The sequence below is a fragment of the Choloepus didactylus genome, chromosome 12 (genome assembly GCF_015220235.1).
Source record: "Choloepus didactylus isolate mChoDid1 chromosome 12, mChoDid1.pri, whole genome shotgun sequence".
NCBI classification, from domain to species: domain Eukaryota; kingdom Metazoa; phylum Chordata; class Mammalia; order Pilosa; family Megalonychidae; genus Choloepus; species Choloepus didactylus.
Genome location: NC_051318.1, coordinates 32,977,558 through 32,993,327, shown reverse-complemented (window position 1 = coordinate 32,993,327; position 15,770 = coordinate 32,977,558). Strand labels below are relative to the sequence as shown.

Here is a 15,770-nt window from a genome sequence, read left to right as displayed (position 1 = left end):
ACATTGAAATAGTCATTCTGCAGGCTTGAAATTGTATTTCATTCTGATTTTACTCTGCACTTTCTAATCCCTGTACTTTTCCTTTTGCTTTTCCCACCTGGATGGCTCCGACCTCCCCAGCAACTTCCCTGCCATCAGATAAGCTCATTACGTAATCTCAGCACTCAATTTCAATAATACCCACTGCCAATCCTTTTGTCTTATCAACCCCTCCACCCCATCCAAATGGAAGCGATTCCTCCCTTCCTTTGAATCTTAATAGCACTGTGTACCTACTTCAGGGCACTTATATAATATTTCATACTACCAGGATATGGTTTTTGTTGTCCTTATTCTTCTAAATTTTAAGATCCAGGCAGGCAGGAGCCATCTTTGATTATTCAGAAGGATTTAAGAAGGTGTACAGAGTTTATAGCAAAATGAAAGAAATTAAAGACAGATGAGAAAAACAAGGCCAAGGCATTTTCTTTGTAGTTTGACATCTAGCACACTGCTCTTCAGGCAGATGGATGGGGCATTGTGATTCCCTGGAAGAAGGTGTTCTCCAAGCTTTCGTAGCTGAATGTGGTGGACTTACTTGCCAGCATTCAGAATTTTCTCAAGCACACCAGGGCTTGGGCAGTGTATTGTTACTGTATTGTTAGTGTATTGTTGAATATAAATATTGAGTCAATATTTATATTCAATCCAACTAGGGATCTTTCCAAACAAATAAATATAATAAGCATTAAACAACATACTTTTAACTCTAAGATCTGCCTTCAGTGAGACAGAATGAAGTGGGGTCATTAAGAGAAAATGAGCAAGTGAGTCTTGATCTCAGTTTTGGATGAAGTGACACAGGATTGACAAAGAAGAGACAACTCTTGTTTGGGGAAGGTTTAGACAAGTATGTAAAGGCAGCCCTGAAAATGGTGTGTGTGTGTATGTGTGTGTGTGGTGTGTATGCGTGTGAGTGTGAGAGAGAGACTGTCTTAACTGGAGTAGCAGGGTCAGTCGAAGGTTACTGAGAAACAATACACTTAATGATTACCCTCACCAGGTCTGAGAATGATGGAAGTAGAAGAGAGAATTTTTTTTTGAAAAATCATATGTCTATTTATTATGTTATTGTTCTTTCCCTCTAAATAGTAATCCACTAAAAGTTAGGGTAACCATGGAATTTGTTGTCCAAATAGGGCATTTCTGAGAGTGAAAGGTGACTTTATTATTATTCAGGATGGCAGGTATAAGCCAGGAATGTCCCAGGCAAGGCAGGACATATAATCGGTATGTTCAGTGATCAAAAGACAAATGTGATCCTGAATTGTTTTCTTACACTGAAAATAATTTGTTTGTCTTTAATTTTTGCCTGAAGAGTCTGATTTTTTTTTTATCACAGCCTTCCAGAAGCACAGCAGGTCCAATATATGTTACTCCGTGTATTAGACACACATAGTCACTTACCTGTGGTGTTTTCCTGACCCCCATAAGAATGTCGTATTACCTCACTGTGTTCTTGTGTATTTCCTGTCCTGCTTTTTTCTCTCTTGATTTCTTCCTGAATAATTGTTGGATGGTTGCTGTTCTATTATCCTTTTTTCTTCACATTTCCATTTCATGGAAGTTGTATTATGATGAGTTGTAATCCATGGCTGTGCTGTCCGTGACCTTTCTCTGACAGTTAAAACTCAATAGAGCTTGAGGTGATGTTGATTAAACTAATCAAGATGCCGGATGTGGAGAAGCTTTCACTACCCATAAGGAAAATTAATAACAACAGTGCATTTGAGTCCATTAATTTAGTTTGGATAGACTATGCTGCTGTATTGGTGGCCATTTGAATTAGGGGTATGTCTATTTAAACAATAAAAAAGTAAAGTTTCTCCCAATCCTCCCTAAAGCTTTGTCCACTCTGACAAAGAGAAATATAGAGTCATCTACCTGAAAAATCCAGTCTGAAAACTTTTACTACCAAAGACTAAAATTATACCATCTTGAATCACCCGTATTGATGGCTAACATTGATTAAATTCCCTGAATTATTGCCCAAATCTTTATTTCATTTATCTAGTGTGCAAAATAATGTAGAGGTGCTCTATGATCTAATGTTTGGCAGGATGGGTAATGTTCCTTAAAGGGTTTCCAGTCTTTTAAAATTTTGCCCCCATTTTGGGAGAAGAGAGAGAATTTTGTTGGTCAGAAATCTAAGGATGGACTTTGGAAACTTAGAATATGACACTTTTTGACTCTTGTTAGAATTTTGAACTGACAACTGCAATCTTAACCCTTGAGAGCCAGCTGGAAAACACTGGAACTTTGTTATTTTTATTGTAGTTGTTGCTTAGGGAAGGAGGGCCAGCTTATGATGCCTTACATGTGAAGAATGCATAAATAGCATATTAGTTGTTTTACAGTATATAATAATCTGTAAATGGATACTGCTTTACTATAGAAATAATTATCCCTGTACAAAATGTCTTAATAGGTTTATTGTAGTTGCTTCAGATCAAGGATCAAATCTGGTTGCATAAGAGACAGGTATGGTTTGTCTACTTGGGCTATCACTGCCTGAATCTGACCTTCACTGACTACTAGACACTGTTTTTCATCAGACATTTAAAAAAATATACCAAAAGAAGCAGAGAGAAGGGCTTTGGCAGCATTTTTCCTACCAGTGGCAAAGACAACGGATGGCAGGAAGAATCCTTCCCTTTACATGATTATGTCTGGGAGCCCTAGCAAAATATAACGCTTTGTGTGCCTTCATTTTTAAAAGCCAAATGCACTGAACATTCCATGCTTGGTTCACAGTCAGTTTTCACATTTTCCATTACTCAGAGGAAACAGGAAGCCTGGATTTTAGATACAACTAATCAAAAATGGTTATTCACTTTTCACATGTTGCTATTGACTCTTAGTTAATATTGTAAAAAGCAAATTGGAAAAGGCCACAGTAAGGAGGGTGGAACGGCCTGGAGGATGTTGTAAGCTCACAAACAATGTTAAAGAAACAAGTTTCTGTCCTTAATTAGCAGGAAAATAGCAAGGACTTGGTTTGATCAGGAACACAAGTCATTTCCCAATTTTTGTGTCTATAATTTCTGTCCAGAATCAGTTTTTGAACAAGGACTAAGACCAAGTTAGTGGTGTTTTAATTCTATTTACCTAATCCAACTTGGTAAATTTAGATAGGTTAATTATTTTACTCAGAGCAGTTTTCTCCTTTGGTAATACTTAGGAAGGATTTAAATACTTCATATATTGCTCCTTGCTTCTTTAGTTGCATATAACTCCTTACTAAAATCACAACAATAACCACAAATACACAGAATTTCAAACAAGGAAAGAATGTTTATTATAGAAACTGGCTGCTCATTCTCTCAACAACTATTCAGTACTTATTATTTTATGCACCGAAGTCCTGTGTTGAGAAAATAAGAGGAAAAATTGGGGGCTTAGTTCTTTAGGGAATAAGGGAGAAAATTGTGCAAGTCATGTATGTCACTATAATAGATACAGAAAATTCCATAAGAGAGGTACAGATCCAACCTTATATCATACTGGATGCTATTCTATCCAGGTGGGCCATGAGTGATTTGTGCAGGAGGTGGCATTTAATGTTGGTCCTGATATGTATTTAGAATTTAGACATTTGGAGATAGATTTATTAGTTCTCTATCACAACATCATGAATTAACTCCAACTGAAGTGACTTAAAACAATCAATGTTTATTATTTTGCACGGTTCATGTAGGTGAGGAACTTGTGAGCAGCTTGGCTGGGTGTTCCGGTTCTGGGTGCCTCAGGAGGTTGCAGTCAAGCTGTTGTCCAGGACCGCAGTTGTCTGGAAGCGTCATTCAGGCTGGAGATCTGCTTCCAAGTTGGCGCACTCTCATGGCTGTTGGCAGGAGGCCACAGTTCCTCAGCATGTGGACCTCTCCACAGGGCTGCCTAAGTGTCCTCATGACATGGCAGCTGGCTTCCCAGAGAGTGTGTAATCTGAGAGAGAAGGGAGAGAGACAGAGAGAGAGAGAGAGAGAGAGAGAGAGAGAGAGAGAGAGAGAGAGAGAGAGAGAGAGAGATAGAGAGAGAGAGAGAGAGAGAGAGAGAGAGAGAGAGAGAGAGATGGAAGCTGCAATACCTTTCTATGACCTAGTTTGAAGAGTCACACCATCACTTCTGCTTTATTCCATTTTCTGGAATTGAACAGCCCACATTCAAGGGAAGGTATATCAAAGAATTTGTGGACATATTTCTAAAACTGTCACAGTGCGGTAGGGGAAGATGAGGGGAGAATATTCAACTTGGGGAAGAGGCAGATCATGGAGGTGAACACTTGGAGATATGTGCAGGGAACTTTGGGTAGTTTAGTTTGGAGAGCAGCAAACTAAGATTATAGTGGGAAATAAGACAGGAAATACACAGGGAAGTAATTTAGCCTTTATAGGGAACGAATGGGAATCATGAAAGCTTTTGAGCAGGGTAGAGGCATAATTACAGTTGTGTTTTAGGAAGATTAGTCCTAAAAGAATGAAGGGTTTGAGAGTAAGGAGCGAGTGAGAGAGGAGACCAGTTAGGAGGGCATTCTGGTCATCCAAGGGAATGAACCTGGAAGGGGATAGTTGGAGAATGGTTTCCAAAAAAATCTTTTTTCTTTCTTCTTTTAGAATCCACAAAATACAAAAAGCTATAAAGAGTAGTGCATTTTTATGTCTGATCCAACTTTTAATGCAATCTGCCTGTGTTTTGGATGCTGCTCCTCATGGAGCATTTACTGGATTGTGGTGAAGCTTGATGCATGACAGCAGTTCTTTCTGTGCTGACTGAGTGCAGTTTGTCCCTAGGATGGTAATTACACCTAATGCCCCCAGGGCACATTCCTGATTGAGTCTGTCTCTTAACTGCAGGAACACCGGGGTGTTTTGCTACCTTTTTCTTCCTTAATTAACCGACATCTCCATTACCCAAGATATCATTATTCTTCCATGAGCAATTAAAGTGTTCATTTACTCAACCTGTATATTCATGTTCCTCCATTGCAATACAGAAACTGCCTTGACTTCTTGAGGATGTCCATTCCCATCACACTAAAAGGCCAGGCTCTTGGCCAAAGTCAGAACTCCAAGTCTAATGCTTTGACACATTCCGTTGTTCTGTAGGAAATCTCTTCATTCCAGACTATAGCAATCTTTTCTTTTTCTCTGACATTACGTGAATTTATGGGTCTCCAAAAGTTTAGAACAGAATTGTTTTTCTAACCATGGGTTGAGGGTTAGTTTATTTTCTCACCAATTTGCTACAAGCTCATGGAATATATGGACCAGTATCTTGTGCATCCTTTTAATTGGGGATGGAGGGGCTTGTAGTCAATACATTATGGGTACTTAATTAATTCCTAACTGAAGAATACTAATGAAACTGGTCCCCTTTATTTTACCATCTTAATATACACATTCTCCACACAAGTACCTTTTTTCTCTTTTTATACCTCTAAATCCCAACTGCAGTTGAAAGCAGGGATTATAATTTTCAGCACCTACCTACCCCCTCCTTTAACTTGATCACCTTTATGATCCTGTATAAGAATTAGATGAAAAGTTTAAATGAATTAATCTAAATGTAATAATGTGCTGTTTTGACAATACCTCTGATTCTGGATATTTGGTTGCTTCTCTGAATTGTTAATGGTACACAGGAGAGAATGCAATGTAATTCACCGCCCATTCAGTAGAGCTTTCAGTCATACTGTGGATGGATTTTTAGGGTGTGCACCAAGGTTTAGCAATGGGACAAAATCCTTTTTTTATATTCACTTCTACTAACTTTACATTGTTGCTACTGCTTACCATCAATGGAGAATTCTGAATCTCTCAGAACAGTCCTCTATCTCCTGGAACATCAGTAGACACAGATTGGAGGTGAAGGGATTATGGCCAAGGCACACCTTTATGTCTGGGCCATTGCACAGATAAGCTGCACAGTTTGCAGGATACCATGAATATCAGTTAACATTCTGAGAGGATGGGAGAGATGTTTAGCCCAGCCCTTTCATTTTATGCATGAGAAGAGTTGAGATGGAGAGATGTGGATGGTTTCTCAAGGGTGCAGGGCCAAATCCTAGCAGATCATCATGACTGAAAACAGACATTTCTGAGTCCAGTGCTTTATCCAATAAAAACAAACACACAAAAAAGAACCCCTCACTTCTAAAAAAACTCACTAACCCTTCTCTCCCTAAATCTGACAACCCTATACCAAATAATATCAAGATGAGAAATCTGTATTTGCTAATTTCCTTACTTTTTTTTTTTTTTTTGAGAAATTTCTTTCTTCTTCCAAGCCATCAGCTTTCATAGAAGTGGTAGAGTAGGCAGACAGAGGTCCTTTCTACCCTCATGCCTTGTTTCTTACCTTTCATACTTGAAGTAGTGAATATCAATTACTATTTACTAAACAATCTTATTTACAAGAAATTGTCTATCCTAAGACAGGGTGCAGTCAATGAATGCAAGCACTTGAATTTTGTCAGAAACATGGGAATTTCAGGAATAAGCACAAAATATATTTTAAAAATGTAAATATTTTGGAGTGTGCTGATGCTGTAACTATGCTGGCTTTTTATGATTAACTCTAGAGGTGGTGAAAAAAACCTTCATAGAGAATTTGGGCTTTTAGGATGTTCTCAAAAAACAAAACAAAACAACAAAAAATACAACAGAAAGAGTGGGCTTAAATGATGAAAAGGTGGCAGAAAAGCATTTTTCTATATACCATGACACTAGTGGATGCATATATATTAGTGTTACTAGGGTTGTTTACAACTAAAATGATGTATGAGCTTTAATTGTGTCTTAAACTGAAGCATATTATTCTATCATGGATTCTATAGAGATCACACTGATGTAAAGTCAGAGTGAGCATATCTGAAAGGTGGGCAGCAGGTTAGAAATTGAACACTGAGGATTAAAGGTGGCTATACTGGTTGGTAGCTAAGGATGGAAATTCCTGAAATGGAAACTACCAACTTTGACCATTATTGTTTGAGGAGGGGCAATCAGGTGCTGTTGGGGTGGAAATCCTTGCAGGCTAGAGAATACAAGTTACACAGTTATCAGTGGCAGGTAAAAAGACAAGAGTGCCCCCAGTGTCAAGAAGGAGACATAACACAGAGGATCGTGAAGCAGGAAGAATGGCATGTTGGTGAAGGATGGTTTGAATGGTCTGGCAAGGCCCCGCTAGTCACCAATTACTTCTCCGGTGCCTGAAATTGTGCCTGGCACATACTCAGGGAGTATCTGTAAAACAAATAGAATACGTTTTTGTTTTAGTGTCAGGGAAGGCCAGAGAGATCTGATAATATTATGGAAGAGGGAGAACAAAATTTTCAAGTAAGAACAATATACAAAATCAAAAGACACTCCTAATTTGAAGGTTGCCAAGGTTATGGATTTAACCGCATTTCCCCAGAAGCTGTTGGTGTCGGAGGGCAATGGTACTGATGCCTGGATACATTTGGGGGCAGAGAAGCAAAACACCCTCAAGCAGTCATGTTTCCTTCTAGTGTTGGTCCTAGAACCCATTTAGATACTTTACCATTTTTGTAGTTCAGCAGAGTTAGAGCCAAAGACCTTGAAATCCCTTGAAGATTCATTTCCTATGATGTTATAACCTCTAGAACAATGTTCACGTTCCAAGAAATGCTTAATATTTAACATGCTGTTGATTTCTGTAATCACCTTTCAATATGAGAATCCTATGGTTTATCTGATAAGCCTTTTTAGCTTACAGCAGGTGATATTTTTAATCCAATCAGAAAGCCTCCATCTCTGATGATGTCTTTAGTGCTGATTCAGGATCTTTCACCAAATTCAAATGTCCTGTTCCTTGCCCAGTAAGGAAGTTAGGAAAGGCTGCAAGGTGAATATTGATTTATTATCTCATCCTGATGTTCTGAGATTTGGCCCCTGATAGAGAGGATGTGGGTGGTACTTTATGGTTGGTTATATGACATTGTGATGTGGTTGTTTGTGGTTGTTTTCAGCCTCCTTAAAAAAACTCAGGAAATTCTCAGCCTATAAGAAAATTGTTCTAAGTAATGTACAAAACAGATATCACTACTCTATCCCTGGGCCTTAGTCCATTGCTGAATCTCTCTCAGGATGGGGATTGAGGACAGGGTCAGGGATGTGATATAGTTCATTATCTTTTATTCACATTATTGGATAAGGAAAAAAGTACTGTTTTTAACACTTTGTCATGTCCATCCATTTTTATGCAACTACATGAAGACAGAAGCACTGAAATGCTTGTATCAAAACTTCTATGTCAGAATGTTTTGCTTTATCCCTGGATGAAGAGAGAGACTTTAAAAAAGAGCCTCTTACCTTTCTTAGGACATGAAAAGTTCTGGGACCTGATTCTAATTTTTGCTCCACTTTATGGATATGCTATAAATTTCTTTTACCTGGGAACTCCTCTTTTTCCTAGAGTTCAGGGATAACCAGGCTGTCACATGTCTCTTCATCCTTGGTCATTTCAGCCTTGGGGCTGGGTTGGTCCTCTTTTATATGCCATTTAGAACAGCCTCAATAAGCTAACTGACAACTTAGCTACATGGGAAAAGAGCCATGCTGCATTAGCAACCAAGTGTGCTTTCCTGGGATTGGTCTATCTTGAAAGTATGAATTATAGTACTAGAAGATATGTCTACATGATTGTTAGTGCTTCTACCAGTACTATCTCATTTAATGTAAATGGAGTGGCTGTATGATTTCATGTTCCATGAAATCTCTGAGGAAGGATTTGGGATAATTGACAAGTTTTTATTTGTAAATAAAAAGTTAACTGCATCTGACACATACTAAATGATAGTCATAATAATTAGAGTGTTTCATTGTCATTAGTCATACATCTTAGGGGAGTTGGCAGTGCCCTAACAGATCTTTTCCATCCACTTCAGATATTCAAGGGCTGGGCTTGCAATAAGTGGTTACTCTGACCCTCATCCTGCCAGCAAACAGGGATCTGGTGAAGCTTTCCTCGGGAGTGACTTTGTTCAGTCTGGGTCCCAGTTCTTTCTGTAGATCCAGACAAACCAAGAAAATCTCAGTTTACACTCTAAAGCACCAAATACAGAAAGGAATGTCCAAGGATGTTTTGGAGAGTGAAATGAGGGACTGCAGAAGCAGGAATAAAGAAAACGTTTGTGGCATCTGTTTTGGAATGGGAAACAAACCAAGCAGAAGGCGGCTTAAGGTCATTTCTACCTAACATGGAAGATACAGAATATGAGTCCTGCCTGTGGCTCTTATGCTGTCAGATTACTCCAAAGTGGTTTCAAGACTTAGGGAGTACAGGAACTGGGGACTAGGGCTTACTTTAAAGAGAAATAGCCTCTGATATTCTGAAACAGAAATTCACCTGTTTTAGGTAATTTGTAATCAAAGGCCAAATGTTAGACCAGGGGTGGTCAGGCATTTTAGTCCTTCTGGATCTCAATGGGCCAGCGAGTGACGATTCTGTACGATGTTACTGGATCCTGGGGAAGCTTCACTAGGCACACAGAAGCCCTTAATCAGGATTCTAATATCATAACTCACAACACCTAGAATTACATTTGAGGAAACTCATAAATCGGATTTATGTTTTTGGAGCAAAGCTCGAACCAAATAAACTTTTAAAGATTGGAAGAGGACAGATTGGGGTAACTTTGGAAAAACGTTCAAAATCCAGTAAATTTCATTTTGACACATTCACTATTTAAATACCATTTGTTATTATGAAAAGTCTCATCAGATTGTGTAAGAAAAAAACTTGAGAAAGACTGAAATTTAGTGTGTGTCCTGACTCACTCATCCATTAAGGTTATCTCTGCCTTCGTCTTTGACTAAGTTCTTTATAATCCTATGCAGACGAAGTTAACTTTTAGAAAACTGATAAGAATACAAATAATTCCTTTCTGTAGCAATGCAAAATGTGTTTGGTGTAATGCAATTGATTTTACCTCAAGTGTGTGTTTTGTATTATTTATAAATTAATTTCAGCATTCCTTATCTGACTATAAATGTGTGGTACTTCGATTATTCTTTTGAACTGGCTTGACATGAGTTTGTTGTGTTTCTGCATGAGAGTCATGATTTTACCCTATAACAGTTTAAATAAAGGAATATTTATGAAACAAAAAATTGTGAGAAGTGTTCTAAAATTCCAGTGCCTTTTATTTGCTTGCCTTTTTTTTTTTTTTTCTTAATTTGTAGAATATCACTAATTTAGCCTGCTGAGATCAGGTGGAGAGGTGAGCCCAAAAGTGAAAAAATAAGTGGTTCATTTCTTGCCTCTCATGGGATGCCCTTCAAGAATCACTTTATATCTCTTTGCTTCACTCTCTGCCATTTGAGTTAAGAATGCTGGTCAGGAGACTTGTCGGGCAAGGTTTTGCTATCTAGACACAATGTACCATTATCTGTTACTTAGTTCAACATTCCATAAAACCTCAGTAAATGTGGCCATATGAAAACATGCATTGATATAGAATAAAGTTTACTGAGACATGACTGCTTTTCTGGCTTTCTCCATACTTTCTTCAGATACTAGCTTGGATATAAGTCTGACCTTGGGGAACAAGTCTAAATTGAGGTGATTTTGGGTGTTTTGTTCCTATACGGAAGGATATCAGAAAGTCTGCACTGAAATCAGAAAGATGCCTTGAAAACTTGAGTAATTCCAAGGTTGAGATAAGAGTTTGGAGTTACTTAAATGTACATCAAAGGGTTGGGATTGATGCTCTTAAAGACAATCAAGTTCACAGATTGGCATTCCTATCACCTTGAATTAGTCTTTGGAAAGTAGTCAGGAAGACAGGATTTGAGGATCTGGATGTTTGACTTACATCTAAATGTTGAATTTACATATGAAAACACAAGGAATCTTTGTATGAAATGTAAAAACACTTGGTAGGTTTAGACAACCATTTAGAAAATGGGAAATAGTATATACCATTCTCCAAAGTATTGATACATGGAATATAGATTTTATTAACTTAATTAATAAATAACAAGTATATGGTTAAGATTAACAAATTATATTAGGTTCAAGAATATAATGTTCAAAAGAAAGTTAACAGCCCAGAAATGACTATGGTCTGTTAATTTCTGATGGATATAGTAGGAACAAGTTCACAGAAATGTTGCTATATTATGTAACTTTCTTGGGGTAAAGTAGGAACATGTTGGAAGTTAAGCAGTTATCTTAGGTTAGTTGTCTTTTTCTTACTCCCTTGTTATGGTCTCTTTGAGATGTTCTTTTATTGTATGTTTGTTTTCTTTTTAACTTTTTTTTTCATGCAGTTGATTTGAAAAAGAAGGGAAAGTTAAAAGGAGAGAAGAGAAAGAAAAGAAAAACAAGGAAAAAAAAATGATGTGGTGCCCCCTTGAGGAGCCTGTGGAGAATGCAGGGGTTTTTGCCTACCCCACCTCCATGGTTGCTGGCATGACCACAGACATGGGGGACTGGTGGTTTGATGGGTTGAGCCCTCTACCATAGGTTTTACCCTTGGGAGGACGGTTGCTGTGGAGGAGAGGCTAGGCCTCCCTATGTTTGTGCCTAAGAGTCTCCTCCTGAATGCCTCTTTGTTGCTCAGATGTGGCCCTCTCTCTCTGGCTAAGCCAACTTGAAAGGTGAAATCACTGCCCTCCCCCCTACGTGGGATCAGACACCCAGGGGAGTGAATCTCCCTGGCAACGTGGAATATGACTCCCGGGGAGGAATGTAGACCCAGCATCGTGGGACGGAGAACATCTTCTTGACCAAAAGGGGGATGTGAAAGGAAATGAAATAAGCTTCAGTGGCAGAGAGATTCCAAAATGAGCCGAGAGATCACTCTGGTGGGCACTCTTACGCACACTTTAGACAACCCTTTTTAGGTTCTAAAGAATTGGGGTAGCTGGTGGTGGATACCTGAAACTATCAAACTACAACCCAGAACCCATGAATCTTGAAGACAATTGTATAAAAATGTAGCTTATGAGGGGTGACAATGGGATTGGGAAAGCCATAAGGACCAAACTCCACTTTGTCTAGTTTATGGATGGATGTGTAGAAAAGTAGGGGAAGGAAACAAACAGACAAAGGTACCCAGTGTTCTTTTTTACTTCAATTGCTCTTTTTCACTCTAATTATTATTCTTGTTATTTTTGTGTGTGTGCTAATGAAGGTGTCAGGGATTGATTTGGGTGATGAATGTACAACTATGTAATGGTACTGTAAACAGTCGAAAGTACAATTTGTTTTGTATGACTGCGTGGTATGTGAATATATCTCAATAAAATGATGATAAAAAAAAAAAAAAAAAAGAAAGTTAACAGTGATTTAGGTATTGCTATGGGTTGAATTGTGCCCTACAAAAAAGATATGCTGAAGTCGTAACTTCTGGTACCTGTGAATGTGAGCTTATTTGGAAATAGGGTCTTTGCAGATATAATCAAGTTAAGATGAGGTCATACTGAATTAGAGTGGGTCCTAATCCAATATGACTGTGTCCTTACAGAAGAAAAGAAACACAGATGCACAGACACAGAGGAAAGATGGCCGTGTGAAGACAGAGTCAGAGATTGGAGTGATGCTGCCACAAGCCAAGGAATGCCTGGGGCCACCAGAGCCTAAAAGAGACAAGGAAAACATTTTCTCTAGAAACTTCAGAGAGAGCATGGCTCCGACAACAACTTCATATCAGACTTCTGGCCTCTTGATCTGTGAAAGAATGCACTTCTGTTGTTTTACACTACCCAGGTTGTGGTACTTCATTATGAATATATGTATATATGCATTTTAAAACTTTTTATTATAAAAATTTCTAACATCAGAAAAGTAGATGGAATAATACAATAAACACTTATTTCCCATTATCCGTCTTCAACAATTATCAGTACATTGCTGAACTTGTTTCAAACACACATCTCTACCTCCTAACTCTTGCTAATTATTAGTTTTCTTCACAGCTTTACTGAGGCATAAGTTACATACCATAAAATCCACCCATTGTAGGTGTATAATTCAATGATTATTAGTGAATTTACAGAGGTGTGTAACTTTCACTACAATCTAATTTTAGAGCACTTCATTCACCACAGGTTCCCATGCCTTTGCAATAAATCCTTGCTCCCATGCCCAGCCCCAGGATCTTGCTATCTGCTTTGTCTCTATAGATTTGCTTTCCTGAACAGTTCATTTAAATGAAATTATACAGTAATTTTGCATCTGGCTTCTTTCTTGTAGCATAATGTTTTTTGAGGTTCATCTATGTTTTAGCCTGTATTAGTAGTCTGATACTTTTTACTGCTAATTAGTATTCTACTGTATAACTATCCCACATTTTGTTCATCCATTTACCAATCTATGGAACATTTGGAATATTTCCAATTTTTTTGCTATTATGTATAATGTTACTTTGGACATTTGCATACAGGTCTTTGTGTAGACATATGTTTTTATTTTTCTAGGGTAAATACCTTTTGAATGAACTTGCTGCATTGTATGGTAAGTTTATGCTTAACTTTTTAAGAAACTATCAAATAGTTTTCCTAAGTGGATTTACCATTGTACACTTTCCCCAGCAATTCATGAGGGCTCCAGTTTCTTCACATCCTTGCCAATGCTTGTTAGTTTAACTTATTGATTATAACCATTCTAGTGGCTATCCATTGTGTTTTTATTTTGCATTTCCCTGGTCGCTATGATGTTGATAATCTCTTTACATACTTATTAGCCGTTTATATGTCTTCTTCGATGAAATATCTATTCAAATCTTTTGCCTATTTGAAAAATTGGATTGTCTGCTTACTTTTTAGAGTTTTAAAATATATTATGGATACAGTTCTTTCTCTTAATAGTGCTATTAGAAGTGCAAACAATTTAAATTTTGATTAAGTCCTGTTTATCATTTTTTTTTCTTTTTATAGGTCCTGCTTTCAGTGTCATAACTGAGAACTCTGCCTAATCCAAGGCTCTGAAACTTTTCTCCTGTATTTTCTTCTAAAAGTTTTATAGTTTTAGCTCTTACATTTAGGTCTATATTCCATTTTGAGTTAATTTTTGTTTGTAGTGTGAGATAAGGGGCTAAATTTATCATTTGGTATATGGCTATCTAATTGTCCCAGCACTATTTGTTAGAAAGACTTTAGTTTCTTCATTGTATTTCCTTGTCACCTTTGTCAAAAATTAACTGACCATAAATTTTTATTTCTGGACTCTCACTTCTGTTCCATTTATCTATCTGCCTATCCTAATACTATGTATATTTTTAAGTTAATCTTTAGTCAAAATAGGATTATTGCCAGTTTGTACCACTTCTGAGATTATGACATTTCCCATCTTGATTGGGCACTAATGTCTTTGTATTTTTGTTTTCTTTCCTAATAGCAAAAGGAAAACACTTTAGAAATTTTCTCCCTCATGTACTCTCTAAAATTATGTTAATTTCTCATTGAAACATACAAACACTTCCAAAGAAGAAAGACACAGATATTTGTCATTGGAAAACATTATGATTCAGATTCAGTGGAATGAAGAGGGATTGATCTAGCAGTTTGGAGGCTGCCAATATCCTGGAAGATCTTAGTGGTCAGGGATTGAGATGGAAACCTCCAATTTTCTTTTAAAATTGTTCATACATTTGTCATTATATTTTTGCCAAAATTTTGAATAATTTTTTTAAGGCAAATTCCCAGAATTTGAAATACCAAATACAAGGCAGATGAACATTTTGTTATATCAAAGTGATAAGAATAAACATTTATTCTTCTGGCTCAAGTGAGACAGTATGCACAATATATTATAAAAATTGGAGGTAGCTATTGGATAATGAAATGTATAATGCAGTCAATATTGTACATATTAATTGTATTAAATGCAAAATGTAATTTATGGCACAATTTAATGAAATTGATTTAATAAACATTTTAAGTCTCTTTAAACATATTTCCACATTGCTTTCTAGACTGAGTACATTCTTAAAAGCATAATGGATTTTAGTTGATAACAGTAAGCCTTAGAGTAATTTTACCCATTTTTGTATTTGTTCTTCTCAACAATTTGTTCAGTAAATATTCATCAAGTAAATACCGCTTTTTGGATATCCTTCTGGAGGCTGGGTACAGCCATGAAAATGACCAAGGCCCTGCACTCATGAAGCTAACATCCTAGCAGGGAAGAGAGATACTGTACACAGTAACAAATACATGTATGATAGTCATATATACTATGAAGTTATACAAAGTACTCTAAGGCATAGAGAGTAGTGGAATAGAGGTTGAGTGTGGATATTTTAGAGAAGGTTGAGGGTTGTGTTTAAGGAGGATTTGAGTGGAGATTGAAATGAAGTGAGAGTGTGAATGGGGTTAGTAGCTGGGCAAAGAACATTGTAGTTAGAGTAGAGGAAGAAAGCAGTTGGATACGAGGTGACAGGGATAGGCAGCAGATGGATCACGCATGTTTTGGAGGTCATGGTGAAGAGTCTTGATTTTATTCTGAGAATTATTGAAAGCTACAGAGGATTTTATGGGCTAAGAGTGACATAATCTGATTTGTACTTTTAGAAGTTGATCTGATCACTGTGTATTATTTTGTCAGAAGTGGAGCAGGAAATCTAGTCTAGGCTATTTCACAGCCCAAATGAGAGATGTTCTGCACTAGGATGGTAGAGGAAGAAGTGGTGAGAAAAGGCCGGATTTTGGTTACATATTGAATGGAGATCCAATAGAATTTACTGAGGGATTCGATGTGGTGTGTGAGAA

The 15,770-nt window shown here is 37.3% G+C and overlaps 1 long non-coding RNA gene across 2 annotated transcripts in view; it reads left to right on the top strand.

Moving 5' to 3' along the window:
• LOC119507137 overlaps nucleotides 1-14,927 on the top strand; it is a 78,115-nt gene extending 63,188 nt beyond the window's left edge. For both annotated transcript variants that reach the window (XR_005211144.1, XR_005211143.1), the window contains exons 2-4: nucleotides 12,527-12,768; nucleotides 13,479-13,515; nucleotides 13,938-14,927. This is a non-coding gene — a long non-coding RNA (uncharacterized LOC119507137). The remainder of the gene's footprint in view (nucleotides 1-12,526; nucleotides 12,769-13,478; nucleotides 13,516-13,937) is intronic.
• Nucleotides 14,928-15,770: the final 843 nt, after the last annotated feature.